This window comes from Rhinatrema bivittatum, chromosome 2, assembly GCF_901001135.1.
Source record: "Rhinatrema bivittatum chromosome 2, aRhiBiv1.1, whole genome shotgun sequence".
In the NCBI taxonomy this organism is placed as follows: Eukaryota; Metazoa; Chordata; class Amphibia; order Gymnophiona; family Rhinatrematidae; genus Rhinatrema; species Rhinatrema bivittatum.
In genome coordinates this window covers 581,439,735-581,463,970 of record NC_042616.1, presented here as the reverse complement: position 1 = coordinate 581,463,970, position 24,236 = coordinate 581,439,735, and the positions used below count along the sequence as shown (strand labels likewise).

The 24,236-nt window shown below is 44.4% G+C and overlaps 1 long non-coding RNA gene across 1 annotated transcript in view; it reads right to left on the bottom strand.

Moving 5' to 3' along the window:
- Window positions 1-598: 598 nt before the first annotated feature.
- Window positions 599-24,236, bottom strand: part of LOC115085242 — a 33,714-nt gene continuing 10,076 nt past the window's right edge. Inside the window, exon 3 of the long non-coding RNA XR_003854766.1 lies at window positions 599-897. This is a non-coding gene — a long non-coding RNA (uncharacterized LOC115085242). The remainder of the gene's footprint in view (window positions 898-24,236) is intronic.

Below are 24,236 nucleotides of genomic sequence, written 5' to 3'. Positions count from 1 at the left end.
CGGGGGGGTGGTCCTGGGCTAACTGGCAGCGATCGCACCTCCGCAGTGTGATCGCTGCTGGCATCGCGCCCAATAACTCCACCATAGAAGGTGTAGTTATTGGGTGTGAAATAGGCAGCAAAAAGGCCCTTACCTTTTCGCTGTCCGCGCCATCTTCGCAGAGTCGGCCCTGGTGACGCCCCGACTCCTCCCCAATGTAGGTAGCGCAGGCGTGAGCTACCTTCGCTAGCTATCGCAGGCTTGCGCTGTTAGTGCAAGCCTGTGATAGCCTTGGAAAATAAGGTCCTTTGTTGTTCGTTACCATTGTAAACGTTGTATTAAAACTCATAGTGCCTCATATGTTTTTTGAACCCTCTCAATTACATTTTTTTCTCTCCATTGTGATACTCTGATAGTTAGTCTAACTTGAATGAACCTTAATGTATTATTTGGAAGGACCTGCTATACAATTTTCTTCATTTTCTTTTTTTTTTTTTGCCAATTCTTCATTGGTGTTTTTCTCCTTAAATCCCCCTCCCCCCCCCACCAAGTTGAGGGCTAAATGTGGCTTTTGGCATACAATAAAAGTTATTACTTGCTTATTTTCTGTTATGTTATTTTCAGTGCTAAAAGCTCATATTTCATGTTTCAAGTTGTCTTGATGGTAACTTCTAAAAATCATAAAAATAAAAAAAATTCAATTTTATTCAGTTGGTCATTATTGTGCTCTTGCAGGTTACAGTCTATGCATTACAATATTTGATCTTCCCTTTTGTTATAGGCCGGGATTTTTGTTGTTAAGTGTTCACAATAGTTATGGATTACATTAATTGTCCTTTCTTGTTTGAAGTTTTCTGCCTCTGCCATTTCCAGCACTATTAGCTTTCTTTTCTCTGTAGGTGAGATGGTAAAGATATTCTGTGAAGAGATTTAAGAATGAGGTGAAGTACTTAATGGCTGATGATGCTTCTCTTCCCTTTCAGCCACAAAAGTGCATGGTTTTGCTGCCACTACTGAAGGAGAACCAAGAGCTGAAAGAGGGAGGCCAGCAGGAAGTTGCAGAGAGGATCCCAATCATGACCCAGGCATAGAGCCAGCAGGAAAGCGACAATATTTAATTATCTAATTTGGGGGGGGGGGGGGGGGTGCTGGAATTTTTACAATTTGAATGATTACATTTAACATACTGTTTTCTATAGTTCCATATATGAATATATTAAATAGTGCTACACATGGCAGACAAAATATGAATGATGGGCTTTAAGTGGAGAGGCATATGTGTGTGAGTGAGATAAGGCATTCAAGAATGAAGGAAAGTGGAAGTATGCTTATTTGAGGATAATACAGTTGGTGTTTATGTTGTGAAGGGCAAGCATTAACATTGGTGCCAAATGGTTTTGAGATGCGAGTGTAACAATGCCCTGGGGAGAAGTGCCACTATAAATTGAAATTTTGCTTTGAGCAGGGAAGAAAAGGTAGCTACTGTTTTTAAGTAGCAACATTTATTTTCATACTTCCTTCCAAATGATGAGAGAGTGTAAAATCATAGATAGGTTTCCTTATTTCCGTCTGCAACTTGAGGAAGGGAGTGTAAGTTAGCCCAGTGTTTCCCCCCAACCCTCTCCTGGAGGCACACCTATCCAGTCAAGTTTTTAGGATTTACACAATGAATATGCATGAGATAGATTTTCATACATTGGAGGCCCAGTGTATGTAAATCTATTTCATGCATATTCATTATGGATATCCTGAAAGCCTCACTGGTTAGATGTGTCTCCAGGAGAGGGTTGAGAAACACCAAGGAATCAATATAATAAAACCCAAACTACATATTTAGTGCAGGTTTTATTTAACGTGTGCATTAAAGCTTGCAGTCCACGTGGGATATGAGAAGCTAATGACATGCAAATAGATCAGGAGTAAAAAAGAGTGCAAAACTGAAAAAAAAAAAAAAGGATTTATTTTACTCCTGGTCTATTTGAATGTCACTCCATGCAAAAAAAAACCAAAACAAAACAAACAACAAGTTTATCGCCTCCTGATTGGCCTAATGGCCACTAACCCTCTGAGAGGATGTAGTGTAGCCTGGCCAGGCCTGGCAAGATCTCTCTCTCTCTCTCTCCCTCTCTCCCTCATTTCCCTCCCATCGAGCGGGTCCAGGGTCCGTCCTCTCTCCTCCTCCTCTCTCTCCCCCTCCCCCTCCCCTTAAAGGAAATAACTCCTCACATCAGCCCTTCCCCCCCCCCCAAGTGATTGGTCCCTCCACTGTCACATGTCAGAATTCTGAAAGCATAGCCTTATGAAAGTGGATTGGTTCTTTCACTGACAGCTGACAGTGGAGGGAAGAGCCCAGTCAGAGGAACAACTGGGATTCCTGTGTGTGGGGGGGGCTACAGAGTTATTTCCCTTAAGGTCAGGGTGAGGGGGAGGACTAACCCTGGACGATTTTTTTTTTAAGCTGAGAAGAAGTGGTTTCTGCATTCTTGGGAAGGAAGGGAGGGAAAGGGCGAGGACTTGCCAGCTCAGCCATGCTACCATCCACAGGGGATTCTTGGGTGCTCTATTTACCACAGGGTTTAATTCCTGTCTCTGACCAGGAGTTACATTTCCTGCAGTAAAAGGAGTCTTAGCATGTCTCCTTACATTGCAGGGAAGTAGCTAATAAGGCTTATTACCCTGCAGTTAGCAAGAGATGTGCTAACCTTGCCGCGGGTTTTATAGCGCTGGTTTTTCCAGCACGACTTATTCCATCAGACCTAGAGTTAGACTGCCTTCTCTATACAGGCCTATGTGGGTACGACTGATGCATTCCAATCCATGAGGACTGATCCTGCTGCCTCTTTGATTTTATTCTGCTCCATATGAGCCCACAGTGCTGCCTTCATCTCCTTCTGGCCTGCCTGAGCTGAGGCTGCTGCCTCCTTTTTCCTCTTCCAGCCTGTGAGGACAGGCGCTGTTGCCTGGTCTGCACAGGCTGACACTGCCATTTTCTTCTAGCTCTCATGCCAGATTCCGAAGGAGAATTTAATATTCTGTGCAGGAGCATAGCTCTGTGCAGATTCTGTGTTGTGCAAAATCCCCCCAGGAATATGTATTGCTCCAGGCCAAGCTGCTGGCGGGGGAGGGGATGGGGGGGATGAACATTTGGAATGGTGCACTTGTCCACATTCTGTTGCTTCCAACTACCTCCCATAAACACTTCAATTTTACCTAAAGCCTCATATAGACACATAGAGACAAACAGTCTTAAATAAAAAAAAATGTTCTGAAACAGCCAGCAGATTTCCTCCCTTAACATAAGAGTCTGTGAAGGGGTATATACGGGAGGTGAAAACCCCAGATCATCTTAAGAGACTGCTCCGGAATACTGGCCCGGCCTACCTTAAACCTAATACAACAGGGAATTCTCGTCCTAGGTGGAGGTTACTGGAAAAGGAGTATAACTAGCCAGGCACAGGAGGGAACAGGAGGCCCAGGGGAGAGAAGGAAGCCTAATGAAAGGGAATACTGCTGAACTGTATGTTGTATTATTATATTTGTTTTGTTGAACTACGAAGAATAGCAAAGCTGTTTTGTTTGTTTCTTGTCTTTAATCAATAAGTCGATAAAAGATTTTTGCCAGAGGCCAGCCTGCATGTGTTCTCTAGCTACCCCAAGGCCACTCACGGTGCCACATATGGTGTCAGTTCACGGATTTCTGTACTAAGCCATGCGCACATGGAGAAACCATGCCAAAAGAAGAAAAGATGAAGGAGAACATTTTTTCTTTACTTTCTGCTTTGTTGGGTCTTATTGCCATTGCAGCCGAACGTTTAATTTTACAAAAGGCTAAGAAGGATATAGTGAATCACTGCTGAACAGGCAGGTTTTATTTTATTTTTCTGCCAAGGAGAAGAAAAGTTGTATCTGAGTGCTCCAGAACAGAGCAGAGCCTTTCAAGAAACTTTTGAGTTACCAGAGCCAGTAAACTTGTGTGGCCGACCTTTCAGTTCACCACTAGATGGCTCTAGGTCTCTTACCATCAGGGCTAGTAACAGCATTGAGATTTTCCATTCTCTTTTAGCCTCTCCACTGAGCTGACTGTGATTGGTAATCCTAGGGGCATACGGTGCAGTAAAAGGTTGAGAAAGTGTGGTCATTTTGAGTTAGGTTTTGAGGAGAAAGGAGCTGTTTTCATGTTTCCCTTGCTGAGTTGGGCCCACTAATGCAGCTTGGTGTTTTTTCTTGCATTTAGAGGAGATTCCTCATCAGCACACTCCCTGTCTGAGAGGGTCTGCCTCCCCTTTTGAAGAGAGAGAGGTTTTTGTAGATTTTGGTAAAGTTTTTGATTAGTTTTCTTGTTCTGGGGGAACATCCTGTGCTTTGGAGAGGGGTAACGCCCCCAATCCTGAGACCAGGGGCTGGAGACCCGTGAGCAAACCCCCTTCTCCCTACAGGATGCAAGACCAGTGACAGCACTACTCAGCATGAGATATAGTTTGGATAGAGACATATGGATTATTCTCCTTTTGTTAGTGTGGAGGATTTTTTTCTCACCTCTCTGCACAATCTGGTTAAGGAGATCTGTGATCAGTATTGGAACATCAAGCTTCTCTCCCAGAGAGGTCACCGTGAGAGGAAGAAGGAACTGAGGTTGTATCATCAAGCCTTGGAGATTCCCAACTAGATCTCCACCCCAAAGAGATCAGGACACAGGCTGTGGGCTTTAGACTGAACTGTGGATTCAGGCAGGATCTTTTTTTGCGACATGGGGCTCTCCCCTAGGATTACCCAATCCACTGGGCTGTTTTCACAGAGGAGACAGTAGCAAGCTCCCTCCCAGGAGCTGGAGAGATGGACACCAGCACCCCAGCAGAGAGACAATGTAAATAGTTCCAATGTACAGTTTAATTTGTGGAATATTTGTGAGACAGTGATTAACCTTTTGGAAATAATCAGTAAACTTAAGCTGAACACCCAGTCTGAGTCCAGCCTGTTTATCCTTGAAGAGAATACATCACTAGAGAGATACACACACATCAGGAGGGACAGTCCATCAACAGGGCCACAAAGGATTTCCTTTTTCCCCACAGAAAGAGCTCACTTCCTAGGAGGTGCAGAAAGAAGGGGTAGGATGGCAAGAGCAGCCCCAACTAACAAATACTTTTATGGTCACAGGGGAAACAACGAACCCCCAGACAAAGGGTCACACTTGCATGGAGCAAGCCATACAGACCCTCACCAAAGGGCAGCAGAAAACCTGGGATCGGTGCACACCCTGACTGAATAATTTGGCCAGCTGCTGGTTTTGGTGAACTACCAGCAAATGATACTGAACCCGTTGGTACAAGCAATACAAACCACCACGACACATTCTCGGCCTCCAACTCTGGTCCTGTTTAGGATGAAGGCAGGGGAACATATGAACATAAGAATTTGCCATACTGGATCAGACTGAGGATCCATAAAGCTCAGCATCCTGTTTCCATCGGTGGCCAGTCCACTGACAAGTACCCAGATTAAATAGATCCCATGTTACTAAAGCCCTTAATAAGCAGTGGTTACTCCCTAAGACAACTTGATTAATAGCAATTTATGGACTTCTCCTCCAGGAACTTATCTAAACTTTTTTTTAAATCCAGCTACACTAACTTCCTTAACCGCATCCTTTGGCAATGAATTCCAGAGCTTAACTATTAGAGATGTGAATCGGAACCGGAATCGGTTCGGATTCCGGTTCCAATTCACATGTGGGTTTTTTTCATCGGCCCGATCGCGGTTTTGTTTATCGGCTGCGCCCGAGCCGATAAACAAAAAACCCACCCTGACCCTTTAAAACTAATCCCTTTGCTTCCCCCACCCTCCCGACCCCACCAAAAACATTTTACAGATACCTGGTGGTCCAGTGGGGGTCCCGGGAGCGATCTCCCGCTCTCGGGCCGTCGGCTGCCACTAATAAAAATGGCGCCGATGGCCTTTGCCCTTACCATGTGACAGGGTATCCGTGCCATTGGCCGGCCCCTGTCACATGGAGGGAGAACTGGATGGCTCACGCCATCTTTAAAAATGGACATCTCCTCCTATTCTATGAGTTTTTAGTTTTCTTAGAAGCCTCTTGAAATGAACTCTCCGTCAGTGGGCCCTTTGTGCTATGGAGTGCTTGGTATAGCTTAGTAGACAAACTGGCTAAGCCCACACCGACAGCTGGTGGACATGCCCTGCAGTGGGAAGACTGGAGCTTCACCTATACCAGCTGCCTCTCTGCATGTTGATCCCTTGTGTTCTGGTGGCCGGCTGGACCTAGATGGGTCCCTGGGGTGATCAGGCAGCAGACAGGAGAAACCGGAGATGGCCAGGTGCAAACAAGGCAAGGTCAAGTCCAAGGCTAGGGTCAGATCCAGGCAGCAGGCAAGCGAGGTCAGGTCCAAGCCAAGCAAGAAGTCAAAACAGGTGATCAAGCCGAGGGAGGGACAAAACAAGGGTGAGGCAAAGCAAAATGAGGCAAGGCTGGAGCAACATGTACAACAGGAGCAGGAAGAAATATTGCTGAGGCATCTGATGCTCCTCTGGAGGTGCCTGAAGTAGGAGAATGCTGATGATGTCATCAGAGGTGCTGGAACTGCCTTCCTGCCATGGGCCCTTTAAATAGAGAGGAGGTGTGTATGCACCTTAGGTGCCATGCATTGGAGCTGGGCGGTCAGCGCAAGCCACCAAGCATAACATCTCTCATGAGGGACTTTGTCAAATGCCTTCTGAAAATCCAAATACACTATATTTACCTGTTCGCCTTTATCTACATGTTTATTAAACTCTTCCAAAAAAATATAGTTTCCATGATCTTTCCCGGCACTGAAATCAGGCTCCCTGTTTCCTTGGTCACCCCTAGTGCCCTTTTTAAATATTGGGGTTTTATTGGCCACCCTCCAGTCTTCAGGTACAAAGGCCATTTTAATAATAGGTTACAAATTACTAGTAATAGGTTTGAAATTTCAATTTTTAGTTCTTTCAGTTTGTTAATCTGACCTTCTGTATCTTCCCAGTTCACCGTGATTTGGTTAAGTTCATCTGAATCATCATCATTGTAAAACATCTCCGGAACTGTTATCTCATAAAAACATAAGAACATAAGATATGCCATACTGGGTCAGACCAAGGGTCCATCAAGCCTGTTTCCAACAGTGGCCAATCCAAGTCACAAGTACCAGGCAAGTACCCAATATTAAATAGATCCCAAGCTACTATTCCTTATTGATTAATAGCAGTTTATGGACTTCTCCTCCAGGAACTTATCCAAACTTTTTTTAAACCCGAATACAGTAATTGCCATAACCACATCATCTGGCAATGAATTCCAGAGCTTAATTGTGCGTTGTATGAAAAATAATTTTCTCTGATTTGTTTGAAATGTGCCACTTGCTAACTTCATGGAGTGCAGTATAGTCCTTCTATTATCTGAGAGAATAAATCTCCCCAAAATCCTCATTAGTAAATACCAAAGCAAAGAATTAATTTAGTCTCTCCACGATGGCCTTATCTTCCCTAAGTGTCCCTTTAATTCCTTGATCATCTAATGGTCCCAAGTCTGTGAGGGTCCCAAGTCTGTGAGGGTCCCAAGTCTGTGAGGGAATCACGAAGTCTGTGATTCCCTCACAGACTTCGTGCTTCGGATATATTTTAAAAAATGTTTATTATGACTTTTTGCCTCTATGGCCATCTTTTTTTCAAATTTTCTCTTAGCTTGTCTTATCAATGTTTTATATTTAATTTGCCAATGCTTATGCTTTTTCCTGTTTTCTTCAGATGGACTCTTCTTTCAATTTTTGAAGAAAGTTATTGTGGCTAAAATAGCCTCTTTCACCTTGCCTTTTAACCATGCTGACAATCGTCTGGCCTTCCTTCCACCTTTCTTATTGGGAGGAATACATCTGTTCTGTGCTTCTAAGATGATATTTTTAAACAATGTCCACACCTGTTGTACACTCAACTTTTGTAGCTCACATTTCAGTTTTTTCTAGCTATTTTCCTCACTTTATCAAAGTTTCCCTTTTGAAAATGTATTGCTAGTGCTGTAGATTTACTTATTGTTCCTCTTCCAGTCATTAATTCAAATTTGATCATGTTTGAATCACAATTGCCAAGTGGTCCCACTATCATTACCTCTCGCACCACATCCTGCTTTCCACTAAGAATTAGATCTAAAATAGCTCCCTCTCTCATTGGTTCCTGAGCCACGAAGCAATCATTTATTCCATCCAGGAACTTTATTTTTCTAATTTTCCTCCCATTCTTACTGCACTGACAAATTGGTTAGCTTTCCTAATTTTTCATAGCATTTCATCTTCTTTCTTACCATTTTGACCAGATGAATGATGCTATACTCCTATCGCTAAATTCTTCCCCAACACACATGGGATTTCAACCCATAATGATTCTACTGTGCACTTAGTCTCTTGCAGGATCTTTATCCTATTGGACTCTATGCCATCTGGACTTAAAGCGCCATCCCCAAACAAGTTGACTCTTCCTATCATTGCAATATAAATTATACCCTAGTATAGAACTGTCCCATTGGTTATCCTTCTTACATCAGATTTCTGAGATGCCAATTATATCTATTTCAGCAATCACTGCTCTACATCTACCTTCTTAGACTTCTGGCATTGGCATACAAACATTTCAAAGAGTGCTTTTTGTTTATATTAATTAACAATCTGCTTTTTAGTTGCCAGGGATAATTTGGAATCTTTTAGCTCAGGTGATTCTTTACTTATAGGCACATAGACTATTTTTGCTTTTATTGGAATCGTTCTTTTGGGATGCCCAAACTCTCCTATTTCATTAGTATCTTCTTAAAGAAGATTTTAAAAACTGCTTGCCTGATGAGTTAGCCAGAAGCTAGCTAATACACATACCTAACAAATCTGTTCATCGTCAAGAGCCAAGTGGCTATTCAAGTGACTAATCCTGATGGAAGAGCCACTTATTGCACTGTCAAAACTGCCATACTAGAAAGAGCATGTTATACGATGGATAGCAGGTCCAAAGACGTACTCTACAACCCATGGAAATTCCATGCAGCCATTTTCATTGGCTAAAAATGCTGGATGGAAATAGCTACAGCCAGAGGTGAAGACAAGCCTCAAGGAAGCCAATAAGGTCTTTTTGGAGTAGTTCCTGGATGGGCTGGACCGACCTATGAAGAACTGTTTATACTGATATCCAAGGCTCACCCTGAATAAAGTGTTGGAAGTGGCAGACAATTTCCATCAGGTTAAGCTGATCCCAGAAGTAGTGCAGACACTAGAGTGACAACCTGCACAGGCTCACTATGTGGCATTGAGAATACCAAACCCCACGGTAGTCCTTGGGATAAGACAACTCTACTTCGGTACTCAAAACACAGCCATCAGTCTACTCTGCTTGTTTGAACTGTGGGAATCAAGGACATTTGGCCAGAGACTGCCAATGCCAAGGAAGTGAGGCCATGGATTTCAACCTGGCACCAGAGGCTAATACTTGCACTGACAAGGAAGGATCTTCAAAGCATGAATGGTCGACAAGTTGGAGATAAAAAGGAATCTTAGAGGGACCTACCCTCTTGACTAGCAAGGGTCCAGACACTTTATCCTTTTGCTCACTTTCAGGCCGATACAGAACAGTGCACTCTGGTGGAGCGCACTGTTAACCCGCGATTGGACACGCATTTTCGACATGCTAGCTTTACCCCTTATTCAGTAAGGGGTAATAGCGTGTCGAAAACGCGCGTCCAACCCTCCCCCAAACCTAATAGCGCCCACAATATGCAAATTCATGTTGATGGCCCTATTAGGTATTCCCGCGCGATTCAGTAAGTAAAATGTGCAGCCAAGCCGCACATTTTACTTTAAGAAATTAGCGCCTACCCAAAGGTAGGCGTTAATTTCTGCCAGCGCCGGGGAAGTGCACAGAAAAGCAGTAAAAACTGCTTTTCTGTGCACCCTCCGACTTAATATCATGGCGATATTAAGTCGGAGGCCCCAAAAGTTAAAAAAAGTTAAAAATTAAAAAAAAAAATTAAAATGGGCCCACGGCTTGCGGGTTGAAAACCGGACGCTCAGTTTTGCCGGCGTCAGGTTTCCGAACCTGTGGCTGTCAGCGGGCTCGAGAACCGACGCTGGCAAAATTGAGCGTCGGCTGTCAAACTCGCTGACAGCCATCGCTCCTGTCCAAAAAGAGGCGCTAGGGACACTAGCGTGTCCCTAGCGCCTCTTTTTGCCGTGGACCCTAATTTAAATAAATTAATTTACTATATCGCACACACAGGAGAGTGTCCTGTGCGCGCGCCGGGAGACCTCGCCCGCTCTCCCGTGATTTTTACTGTATTGGCCCATTTGTGCCAAGAATGGACATGAGAAAGAGTGCTACCCCTTTGACAAAGAAATCTTGGTGGAAAGGGTAAACATAAAATGGAAAACACACTGCAACCATGCTCCTTCTGTAAAATGGACAATCATGCTTACAAGGACTGCCTATGGCTGGAGGACATAGAATGGGCGCGCAAGATAGCAGAGCAGTGCAAGAGAGAACACAGCCACCCGAAGGGAGTGCTGAAAGCTTTGTAGGCACTGCTGAAATCAAAGTGGAAAAATTCCCAGAGGCATGCTCCCATTGTGGAGCAAAAGAGCACATTAGGAAGAACTGTCCTCAATGGGAAAATGAAGAGTGGGAGCAAGAATGGGCAAATTATTTTGTAAAGATGCAATGTTGTAATTTGGTAGATGGTCCACATGGGGGACTTTCGAACTTTGTGATCCCAGTCAAATTGGATGACCATCCTAGGTAAGCCTTGATAGATTCAGGATGAGGTAAGACACTCGTTAGGAAGGAGTTAGTTCAGAGATTGTATGTTAACTATAAGAAGAAGGTGATACTCAGTTGTATATATAGGGGCCAGCAATGATATCCCACCTACTAAGTGGTACTGACAACTATGGCAAGCCATGGCAGTGGTGGGATCGAGGCATGATTATCTCTACTTTAAGACACTTTGGACCTGGCTTATTGCTGGATTAACTAATGTTAAAAAAACAAAGCAGGGGATCCCTTACTGACTCCCCAAGTTGAGTAAGAAACGGGAAATCCAGAAAGGTGGTACAGCCTAGTTTAGGATTATGAAGGAAAATAGGAACAACTATGCTTTCAAGAATATACCCCTAGTAAGGGCTGCTGCTCAACCTGAGAAGTTTGAGCTGAGGGGAGAAAACTCCAGAACACCTTAAAAGGCTGGCTCCAGAATACTGGCCCGGTCTATCTTTAACCTGATACAGCAGGGAATCCTGGTCCTGGGCAGATTTCCCTGGGAAAGGAGTGTAACTAGCCAGGCCCAGGAGGGAAGAGGAGGCCCAGGGGAGAGACTGAAGCCTAATGAAAGGGAATACTGCTGAACTGTAAGTTGTATTATTGCATTTGTTTTGTTGAACTACAAAGAATAGCAAAACTGTTTTGTTTGATTTTTGTCACTAATAAGTTGATAAAAGATTTTTGCCAGAGTCTAACCTGTGTCCGTTCTCTGGCTACCTCAACAGCGCTCACGATGTATGTTGGAAAGCATTCCTGAAGCCATGCCTTTCTATGCTTTCCCTACTTTTTCTTCAACTATTACAAAAAAAAAAATGTTTTAAACCCACAAATAGTATTTACATTACATTCGCAATAATGAATATTGAACAAGACATTTACTGTCAATTAATGCCTTATCTGCTTAAAGGTTTGCAGGGCTTTAACTTGTTTTAAAAAATGCTTTAAGTATCAGTAAGCATATTTTCCATGGGGGATTATTGTTTATGAGAAAATGGAATGCTAATACCAGCCAATCAGCTGTCAGATTTATTTATTCACTTAAATTTGATATTCCACATTACTAAATCAGCACAAAGTGGATTATAAGTCAATTGAAAAAATTCACCAGACATTACTGACAGTAAGCATGGAGGATTCTTAATTGCAGCGAAACAATGGGAATGCCAAGGTCAACATTGCATAAGGAGGTAAATTGAGCAGGCTAGATTGGCCTTACAGCCCCTAACAGTTACCATAGTCTATATTTTGACTTATGTATTGGTTTAAAAATATTCAAGTGAATCTATTGTTTAATGTTTTAAATCCATCACTAGCCCCTTGCCAGTGACCATTGTCAGATCATTTCCCTTTCCATTAGATGCCTTAAACTATTATTTATATAACATTTCCTAACAAATACCCATATTGAGCCTTCACATTTATAGAATGTAAACATGCCATCTATTTACTGTACTTTTTCTAACCCATAATGCTACATTGAAGAAGTACCTTTTCAAGTTTATTTTTGAGATTTGGTTCCCTGCCTTTTCTATGTTGATATTACACTCCACGGCCTGTGGGAAAACCCCGCGAGCTGTGTCTCTCACCCCTAACAACGCTGGCTCACGACGCCACCAGATCATCTTCATGGTAGGAATCCGCCATGACCATTGCTTCTTTTTACACCTGTCGGTCGCTATTGCTCACCTCTTTCTTCACATCCCCGACTCCATTGGGAAGACTTGCAGCCTCAGCCAACCATCGTTGGCCTGCCTACTGTTCCCAGCCCTCCCAGGGTGGCACGGACGCCGCCAACCGCCATCTTGCCTTCGGAATCACTTGGGCGCGTTCACGCATGGGCCAGTCTTAAACACGTCATGGCGGGAATCTCGGGGGTGTCCCCTCCGGATGACGTCAATCCTCCTGCACATTTAAGCCGGCTGGCCCTGATTACCTATGACTTGGCAACGAGTTCCCTCTTGCTAATTCTGCTTCGCTCACTGAAGGGCCCTTCGTTCCAGCTTCTACTTCCGTGGCATGAGACATCCAAGGTACCCGCTACTCGGGGGCCTCTCCTTCATCTTGGCTATCCACTCCTTGGAGGGCCTAATGCCTTGGACTTCTGCCTGCCCTGTTCCCCGGGACTTCTCTGGAACCATCGTTACTCCAGCCGTGAGTACTCCACTCTGTGGACCATTACCATACCTACTGAGGACCTCTCCAGTGTACCCCGCTCTGCGGACCATTACCATCTCTACAGAGGACTTCATCAGTGTACCTCGCTTTGCGGACCATTACCGTCTCTACAGAGGCCTTCATCGGTATACCCCGCTTTGCAGACCATTACCATCTCTACAGAGGTCTTCATCAGGGTACCCCGTTCTGTGGACCATTGCCATCTATACTGAGGTATCCTCCTTGGTTATCCCCACTCCACTGACCAGTGGAACTTCAGTGTCTGAGAGACTTTCTCTGACACCCCTGCTCCGCGGGTGGTGCTGCTCTATCTCTTTAATAAAGACTCTAGACTTGAACTGTGTCTGATGTCAGCTGAGACCTCGCCTCCTGACGGTGAGGCTCACGGGGCTCCTCCCTCTGGGCGGTACCATCTCTCACCTCGGCCCAGGGCCCACACACCCACTAATCCTAACACTTCTCTTCTTTACTTAGGTGCGCATGAGCCTGATCTCCCCAGTTTTAAAGGGCCCACAGTGGGAAAGGACCGTGGTGCCTGTTGATGACATCACTCTCTTCAGCCCTTAAAGGGCCTCAAAGACTATTCCTCCTTGCCTCAGCAACAGGTCGCCTGCATTTGTGTAGTGCAAGTAGCTATTCTTGCATTCCTGACTCCAGCCTTGCCTGCTTTGTCTACCTTGTCCTGCCTGCCTGACCTCTCCAGTCCTGCCTGCCTCATTGTTCAGTCCTCCTGTCTTCTTTGTGCCCTGTGCTCCCCAATGGACTGAGTACCGGACCTGAACTTTGCCTAGACTTTGACCATCCTTGTTTGCTACCAGCCTCTGACCTCAGCCTGGACCTCAATTATTCTTGTTTGCTGCCTGCCTCTGACTTCTGCTTAAACTCTAATCACTCTCGTCTGCTGCATGCCTCTGATCTCAACCTGACTCCTGACCTACGTCCCCACTCCTATAAAAGAAAATCTCACCTAAGACCTGCTGGCCCCAGGAACCCGCAGGCTCAATCCAAGGGGAAAGGGGTTGGTTTCAGTGAAGCTCCAAACCAGACTCTTCTCTGCCTAGGTCCGCCCACTGTCAGTGAAGACCTACAAGGCCTTCCCTGTAGGTTGCGCCAAACGCACCACATCAACAAGAGTCCACGAACCTAACCGTTGCCACCTAAATTTCTATATATTTTGTATTAATTTAAAGCTCAGATGGTCTCTCAGAATGTTAACATTATAGTGAAAGCCTGGATTGGGATCTCCTCCAAGACTCCTATATTCTAGTCTGTCTTCACAGTTGCACTTATACAATTCATGTATCATTTAAACAGCATTCCTTTGTACGCACTCAGCTGTTGACAGGTCCTGTTTGAGGTGTGGTAGCCAAAACAGCAAGCCGGATTTCAAACATGAATGAACTATTGCCTTGTACATAGGGATGTAGCCCCTTCTCTGATCAGGTCCTGGACACAGGGCCTCATGGCCAAGGACAGGCCCCCATGACCTCACAGGGTTCCTGCACCGGGGAGGGGGGAGGGAAGGGGAGAAGAAATCTTACTTTCAAGGCCATTAGTGTTTTTCCTCACTGGGGTTTTTCTGCAGACACCAGGAATGTTCAAAAATAAAGAAGTGTTTTACCTACCATCAGTGCCAGTAAAGCCCAAAAATAGTGAAACACCAATTGCAAGAATACTATACAACAACATGAAGCTAAAAAATCACAAAATATAAAATCTCAGTCATTTCCAGAAGCAATAAAACTGCCCTCTCAAACAGGCCAGCTCTACGGGACAGGAACCCTCCTTCCTCTGGTCCTCCAAGAAAACTGCTTTGAATTAAGTTCTCTTTTTTCTTTCAGAAGCTTCTCAAACTCTGGTGAGCTTCTGGTTGTCTTCTCTTCAATGATGAATTCCTTAGGACTCCTTCCTCAGTTGGGTAGCTTCCTTTTTCCAAAACTCTCATTGGTGACAAAATCTCTTTTCATTAAGCATTTCTCCAAAGCTTCTCCCAAGAAACATTAGGAATTTCCAACACATTTGCCTTTTGGTAACTTCTCTTCAGATTTCTTAAAGTTCACCTTGTTGAACCCCAAGACCTATTTTCCTTCTTGGAAGTACTGGGTACGATTTCCCCCTCTCCACCATCACGACCATTACTTGGGTCTCAGTCTGCTTCAGTGAACAAGAATTCTTCTTTCTCCAGACTCTTCTTGGTTGTTAGAAGGTCCCACTCCAGGTACAGTCCCTGGGAAAGGAAAGACCCCATTAGCAACCTCAGACTGCGGTCTGCAGACTGGCTTCTCCTGGCTGATTCCTTGGTATCCCTATTCACTCTGAATCTGTATCAAATGGGCACAGTAGTTTTATGAAGCCTATGGTACCTCCCACTGAGGAGTGCCAAACACTCCTACCTATACTGACTTCACTAAAAGGGGCAGTGTTTGTAAAGACTACTGACTAAACCACTGGTCTACCAGGTCTGTTGAGACCACTGTAGCCATAACAGTTAAGGGCAACTCCACGAGAAACGGGCAAATTTAGGGGCCTCCTTACACTTCTTGTTTCTAATTGCCCATTTCAGCTTTCATACATTACTGCAGACTGTGATGTCTTTTATTGGACCAAAATGAAAGTTGTACAAAGATGTGTACATGAGTTTTCTATATTGCATATTTTCCATTCTTCAGATGTGACCAAAAGGTACCTCAACTTGCTAAGAATTTAGATTAACTCTCAACAACCCTTCACAGTGCTTTCTGCCCTATAACCATTCTTTCCCAAATACCTTACATCCCATTTATCAATTTTAGCTCTCAACTACCATCTTTCAGACTATTTGCTGAATATATTAAGGTCTGATTGAATGATGGCTAATCTGTTCCATAAGTTAAACAATAGTTCCTATTTTGGTTTACACTGGAAAGTTTGCAACCCACTGCTCTGCATCCTCCTCTAGGTCAGTCATATGCAGTACTGGATCCAACTCTGATGTCTGACGAAGTTCGTTTATTCCATTTCTCAAATGAGCAAAGTCATTTATGATGACACTTCATTTTTGTTCACACAATCAATCAGTAATACAGTTATGAATTGTATCTATTTTCCCTGCATTTTTCATTTTCTTCAATAGCCTTCTCTGTGGCATTAAAACAGAAACATAGAAATGATGGCAGAAAAGGACCAAATGGTCCATCCAGTCTGCCCAGTAAGCTTATGATAATCTATGCTTATCAGTTTCCCAGACCGTAAAAGTAAGGCCCTCATTGGTTGCTGTTTGAATTCAATTCCCCATTCCAACCATGCTTATTAGTTTCCCACACTGTAAAAGTCAGGGCCATTGTTGGTTGCCGTCTGAATGTTATTCCCTGAAACTCCTTGCTGTTGAAGCAGAGAGCAAGGTTTGAGTTGCATCAAAATATCAGGCTTATTGGATTAGGGTAATAACCACCGCATCAGGAAGTTACCCCATACTTATTTGTTTCCCCAGACCGTAAAAGTTAGGGCCCTCATTGTTTGCTGTACGAATCAAATTCTCCTTTTTCCACTGCCTTTGAAGCAGAGAGCAATGATGGAGTTGCATCAACTTATCAAGGCTTATTGGTTAAGGGTAGTAACTGCCGCACAAGCAAGTTACTCACATGCACTCTTTTCTTCATTTCCCATCTTTAGCCTTGAGGGATCCACAGTATTCATCTCATGCCCTTTTAAATTCTTTCACTGTTTTGGTTTTCACCACCTCCTCTGGAGGGGCATTCCAGGCATCCACCATTCACACTGTGAAGAAATATTTTCTGATGTTGGTTCTGAGATGTCCTCTCTAGAGTTTCATTTTGTGACCCCCTAGTTCTATTGATTTCTTTCCAATGGAAAAGGTTTGACATTTGTACATCATTAAAACCTTTCAGGTATCTGAGGGTCTGTATCATATCACCCTGTTGCTTCCTTTCTTCCAGGGTATACATATTCAGATACTTCAGCCTCCGCTCATAGGTTTTCTGATACTGACCCCACACCATTTTGGTAGCCTTCTCTGGACCACTTTGATCCTGTTTCTCTCCCTTTTGAGGTAAGGGCTTCAGAACTGAACACAGTACTCCAGATGAGGCCTCACTAAGTATCTGTATAAGGGTATCACCACCTCCATTTTCTTACTGGTTATTCCTCTCTCTATGCAGCCCATCATTCTTCTGGCTTTAGCTATCACCTTTTCACATTGCTTTGCCATCTTCAGATTGCCAGACCCTATCACCCCAAGATCCCACTCTTCAGCCTTCCCCTCACCCCACCCCCAATCACATACAGCTCTTTTGGATTACCGCATCTTAGATGAATGACTCTGCACTTCTTGGCATTGAATCCCAGCTGCCAAATATTTGACCACTCTTCAAGCTTTCAAAAATCACTTTTCAATCTCTTTACTCCTTCAGGTGTGTCCACTCTGTTGCAGATCTAGGTATCATTCACAAATAGACAAACTTTACTTTCTATCCCTTCTGCAAAGTTGCTCTCAAAGATATTGAACAGAACCAGTCCCAATACCAATCACTGTGGCACTCTGCTTAACATGACTCTCTCTTCAGAATAGGTTCCATTTACCATTTCATGCTATCAGTCAACCAGTTTGTAATCCAGGCCACCACCTTGGTGCTTGCTCCAAAGTTTCTCATTTTGTTCACAAGCCTCCTATGTGGGACAGTATGACAAGCTTTGCTGAAATCCAAGTAGATTACACTGTGTGCTCTCTCGATACAATTCTCTAGTCACCCAATCAAAAAAATCAATCAGATTTGTCTGACAGGACCTTCCTCTGATAAATCCATGCTGCCTTGGGACCAGCAACTTACCGGATTGTAGATAATTCAGTATCCTTTCCTTCAGCAGCATCTCCATTCATTTTCCCACTACTGAGGTGAGGCTAACTGGCCTGTAGTTTCCGACCTCCTCTCTGCTACCACTCTTATGAAGTGGGACCACAGCTGCTCTTCTCCAATCTCGGGGCATCACTCCTGTTTCCAGGGATCTATTGAACAGGTAATTTAGTGGACCCACTAGGACATCTGAGTTCTCATAGTATCCTGGGATGGACTTTAACTGGCCTCATAGACTTATCCACATTCAGTTTTCCTAGCTCTTCCCATACATACTCTTCTGTAAAAGGAGTTGTATCTAGCCCATTCTCTTCTACGGTCTTGTCAACCAGCAACAGTCCTTCTCCCGGGTCTTCTTTAATGAACACCAAACTGAAGTATTTTTGTAATATTTCCACCATTTCCTTGTCTGTCTCAACACATTGTTCCTTGGGACCTTTCGATTTCACTATACCACTTTGGGCTTTCCTTCTTTCTCATATATCTGAAAAACGTTTTGTCACCACTCTTTACCTCTTTGGCAATCCTTTCTTCCACTTGACCTTTTACTTTTCTGATTTCATTCTTCGTCTCCCTCAGTTTCACCAGGTATTGTTCTCTCTGTTCCTCTTTTTGGGATCCTTTTTACTTCCTGAACGCTGATCTTTTTTTCCTTTATTTTTGCAGCCACCTCCAGTGAGAACCAAATTGGTTTCTTTTTCCTTGTGCATTTGTTTACTTTTCTAACATATAGAATTGTTGCCTTTGTAATAGCTCCTTTTAATTTAGCCCACTGTTGTTCCACCTCTCCCATTTTCTCCCAGTCTTCTAGTTTTTCCTCCAGGCACATCCCCATTTTGTCAGAGTCCATACTTTTGAAATTCAAAACTCGAGTCTTCATGTGACTTCTTTGTATCTTATTCAGGATATCAAACCTTATAGTCTGATGATCACTTGTGCTCAGCTGTGCATCTGTCCGGACATCAGAGACATTATCCTCATTTGTGAGCACTAGGTTAAGTATCACACCCTCCCTCGTGGGTTCCATTACCATTTGTTTCAGCACAGGCCCTGGGAGGGCATCCACTATCTCTCTACTTCTGGTAGATTCCGCAGAAGGGATACTCCAGTCTATATCCAGCAGATTCAAATCTCCAAAGAACAACACTTCTCCCTTCTTTCCCATCTTTTCTATGTCTTTGATCAGATCTCTGTCCAGCTCTTCTATCTGACTTGGAGGCCTTTAGACCACACCGATGTAAACGGAAGCATCATGATCTTTTTTTTTTTTGTAGGACAGCTCATAATGCTTCTTCCCTCCCCACTTCCTTTGCATTTCAATTGCATGTGTTAATTATTCAGGCTCTTTGCATTTGCTTTAAACCATGACTTCTTTATAACAACTTTTTTGTCATGTTTTACTTTTTGTATTTTTATATTATTTTAAAATAAAGCTGCATGTTTATTATTATACTTGCCTTTACTTTGATACATGAAGGAGGATGTGGATAATTAGAATTAGTTTTGATAAAAATGTAAACGCTGACTTTGTGTCACAGGCTGTGAGCCCTTCAGGTATGCTGGTATTGGTGCTTCCCAGCTAGGGAACCAGATGGGCCCTCACTGAGAGTAGGCAGGCAGTGCTCAGACTAGGACAGAAGCTCGGCTTCACCTGTACCAGCCTCTTCCCCAGCAGACTGAGCCTTTGTATTCTGAGGCCAGCAGGACTTAGACGAGGGTCCCGAGGAGAGCAGATAGGCAAAGTCAGTAACCACTGCTAACCAGGCCAAGGTAAAGGCAGACGGAGGTCAGGCAGTTTTAGTATCCAGCAAAAGGTCAGAGAAGACAGTGATCATGCATTGTTGGTATCCAGGCAAAGGTCGAGATCCAAAAAGCAGTCAGAAAAGGAAGGCAGGGAGGAAGAGAACTAGGATAGGAGCAAGGCAGGGCTAGGACAAGGCAGGCAGGAGCAGGAACACCACAGGCTGGAAGAGAACAAGGCAAGCAGGCAGGAACAGGTATATAAACGAGGGCAACACATACTGCAGGCAGTTAGGCATGGCAGAGGAACCTGTTGAGGTTCTGGCTGGGAGCACAGCTAGGGTTTAAATACCCAGCCAGTGCTGACATCAACTTCCTAAGATTCTGTGCCATGGGACCTTCAAAAGATGGCCTTTTCAGGTGGGAGGAACACTGATCTGCAAGGCCCTGAACATTGTTTAAAAGTCTTTAACATGTACGGTAATATTCACACTGGATGATGAATGCAATTCAAACATAACTTTACTGATAATGCAGAGATGAAGTGATTGACAATAAACATGTCTTTGTTCCATGAAATCCATCAATTCAGTTCCAATAAATCTGTGACTCTTCATAGAAAGGATAACTTTCAAACAACTCCGCGTGGCCCCATATACACACGTATATGGGTTCATGCAGATTTACCACAGTATTTTAAAATCTGTGTGGATTGTGCAATTTATAAAATACTCATATTTATGGCCCCAAAATTATGCACATACTTTTTAATCCGCTTTGAAGAGCTGAAAAGCAGAATATAAAAAAATCTAAATAAATACATTAAATTAAATGCACAAGTATGCAGATACTGTAAAATATTTGCACAGACCTTTAAAATTTTAAGCATATATGTTTTTACACACACATACACATATGTCCTGTTTTGCCAAGGAAGGCTTATTCCAAGATGGTGCCTCCTACACCCCTCCTGGCATGGTAATTTCATCACCATGGACATGTAGGGAGAATAGAATCCAGGGAAATGCAAGGTTCAAACCAGGGAAGTGCAAGATACAAAACACCCACACAAACAGGAATCACTAAGGGTGTATGTTTTAATAGAATTCATCAGTAAAGGATAAGTAACATTTATAGAATGAGTCCTAGACTCAAAACTGCTATAGAATTGACCTGGACATGATAGTGTTCACACTCATTTAACAACTAAAATTGATTAAAAACTATGTTACCGAACCTTATGGCACCTGTGTAAACTGATAGATTTTAATAGCATTACTTTTTGTGCCTTACTGTAAACCGCTGTGATGGTACCCACCTTAACGACGGTATAGAAAAAGATTTAAATAAATAAATAGGCTCGTGTTTCTAGTAGTAAAGAATGATGTCATGGTCAGGTAGGCTGGATTCAGGTATTCCCCTAGCAGGCACAGTACAGGGCTCTACAAAAGAGCAGAGCAGGGTTTTCTGCCTGTCCAGCCATCTCCTCCTTGGTTTGGGCCTGCAGGTTCTGGCAAGTTGGCAGGACTTCTCTGGTATGGTGCATGGTAGAATAGGATCAGGGCTGGCATCAGTCAGATAAGTTCGGAATCTAAGCAGTGGTCGGGGCTGGCAAAGATAAAATAGAGGCAAGGACCAAAGATAGTCCAAATCAGCAATGAAGATCAGTCCGAGGAAGGCTGACTGGGAAGGCAAGGCAAAAGCAGGAAAGGGGAACAAGGCTGAATTAGTAGGAAAAGCTAGGCAGGACAAGAGCAGAGAGAGACAAGGCTGGAACCAGGTAAAATACACAGGCAAAAACAAGATAGCACACACACAGGCAGGAACAGGGTAAAATATGGGGTAAACTGTAACTGAGGTGCACAGCAGGTTCTAGACAGAATAGATAGACCACTGGGAGGTCTAGACAAGGCACAGAAGAGCCATTGGGAGGCCCACGGGAACAGGAGGGCCATAGAGAAACCCACAGGGAACCAGACAAATAGACAAGCAAGATAAATTGGAACAGAACAATATAAGAAGGTATTAGGATTTTACCTGTTTCACAGTGCCCTGTGTTGACCTGCAGTGTCGCCTCCTCACCAGCAGAGGCCTCCTGTGAGCTTTGTTCAGAGCTATCCGGGCCATCTCTTCACTGGCCTTCTAACTTGGGCTATGGTCCTCTCCACCAGGGTACCTCAGTGAGTCTCACCTCCAGCCTTTCCAAGCTCCTCCTCACTGCTCTCACCACACTTAAGCTCCAGGCCTATATAACTCAGCCTTGCCACTTCACCCTTGCTCTTCTTGGAGTCACTCTTGGCTGACCTGTCCACACTTCCCTTGCTCCATGCCTTGTGGCCCCAGGACCTTCTTGCTCCTTGTGTCTTGTTTTGCGGCCCTCCTAGGCAACACCTTGCCTTGTGGCCTCTAGGCCTTCTTGCCTTTTGTGTCTTGCTCAGTTGCATATCCTAGGCCTTGCCTTGCCTTGTGGCCTTCAGGCCTGCTCTATACCATATCCTGTCTTGTGGCCTATCTAGGCTCCTCTCTTTACCTAGGGGCCTTTGGGCCTATAGACTACTGGCCTTCGGGCCTCATGCCTTGTTGCCTTTGGGCTTCTGAGTTCCTTGTTCTGTGTTGTCTTGCCTTGTCCTTGTTTGGTCCTGTCTTAATCTGTCCTGTCCTTATCTGGTCTTATTGTGCCCTGCTCAGTGCAGTCTCTAGTATCCTGTCCACAGCTCCCTGTCTGTTCCAGTTCCTGCTTAGTGTTCTGCCTAGTATCCTGCCTAGCTATGTTTCCGACATGCCAACCTCCCATATTATTTGGCACATGCGTATCAACAACTGCTCCTTGTTAAATACCTCTAAATTATTCTATAATATGTTCTATGGCACCGTGTATTAATAATTGTTCTTAATTGTTCCTTGTTAAATATTCTAAAATATAATATCATATGTTCTATGTTCTAATTTATACTGTACATTGTTAACTGTTCTAAGTTACACTGTAAAAATAAGCAGCCCATGCCTTATTTGCATTCCAGTTATATGTGAACCAATGTGATATCTCGATCTAATGTCGGTATAAAAAAAACAATTAAATAAATAAATAGCCTGTGTGTTTCCCAGTCCATGCTTAGTACTTTACCCTGTCTTACTACTTTACCCTGTCTTTACCCTGTCTGAGTGAAAACTCAGCTTCAGTCTTTGTTCCAAGTTCAGCTCCAGTGTCCAATCCAACCTGTATCAAGCCTTGCCTCGTCCTGCCTGTATCAGGCCTTGCCAAGCCCACCCAGATCTCCATGTCCAAGACCAGCCTGCATTCCTTATCCATGCTTCCAGCCTGGGTATGTCTCCTGCCTTGCTTCAATCTGTCCAACCGTGTGCCAGCCTGTCTAGCCTCATTCCCACAGTATGTTCTCACTATGATGTACTACCGCAGCAAAGACATACCGACCCCCAGAACCCAAGAGCTCAACCTGCAGGGAAGGGAGCTGGCTAAGCAGAAGACCAGCCCTAGTCCTGCCCAGCATCCAGCCTTGTAGCCCTGTACCACTCCTAGGGTGGTGTACCCTAAAAATAGATTCCATGACAGAAGGTCTAGGCAAGATATACAGATGGGTTAGGCCGCTGGAAGACCTATACCCACTGACAAGAAGGGCATTGGGAGACACAAAGGAAACAGGAAGGCCCAGATAGGATAAGACAAGGAGAGGCCAGGAGCACAAGGACAGAGCAAGCTATATCCAGATATAGGCAAAGGAACCAATAGAAAGACAAAGTAAATAAAAGACAAAGCAGGCAACAGACAAAAAGGACCACTGGAAGGCCCAGACAAGAATTAGGGCATGAACAAGAACAAGAAAGTCCAGACAAGAAGACCTAAACAGACAACAGAGGGAGCAAGGCAAGACAAGGGAAGGCAAGAAGGCTACAAAGGCCATGCAGAAACAAGGCAAGATAAAGTTGGCAAAAGCAAGGAGCCAAGGTGACTCAATTTTGAAGCCCTGAGTAAACTGTGTGTTGCGTCTGCCACCCACAGAGCCTGGGAGCAGCCTCACTCACCCCATGCTACGCTACCATGGTCGTACCGGGCTCTTTCCCAGCTGGGCTTCCGCTGGCATTGCCATCCACGCGGCTGTGTGCTGCTGACCTTTGCCTTGTCTTGCTGACTCCTGTTGCCTTGGCTGCTGGGAGCTGCCACCAATGCCACTGACATCCTCTTCCTGCACCAATATCCTCCTAGTAGGGATGTGCATCCGTTTTCCACGGATTTGTAATCCGCAACTTATTTTTTGCTATCTGTTAAATACGTGGGGAGGCGAAACGTATTAAACAGATTTCTGTTTTATTCGGCCTAAATAAAAATTTAAACCCCCCACCCTCCTGACCCCCGCAAGACTTACCAAAACTCCCTGGTGGTCCAGCGGTGGGGTCTGAGAACTCACTCACACCCTCGGTGCTAGTTTCATCATGGCGCCGATAGCCTTTGTCACAGGGGCTACCGGTGCCATTGGTCAGCCCCTGTCACATGGCATCGGCGCCATCTTGTGCTCCTATCATGTGACAGGGGCTGACCAATGGCACCGGTAGCCCCTGTGACATAGTATGGGCAAAGGCTATCGCCACCATTTTGAGTCCTGGCATCGGACGGCAGGTTGCTCCGGGACCCCCGTTGGACCCACAGGGACTTTTGGC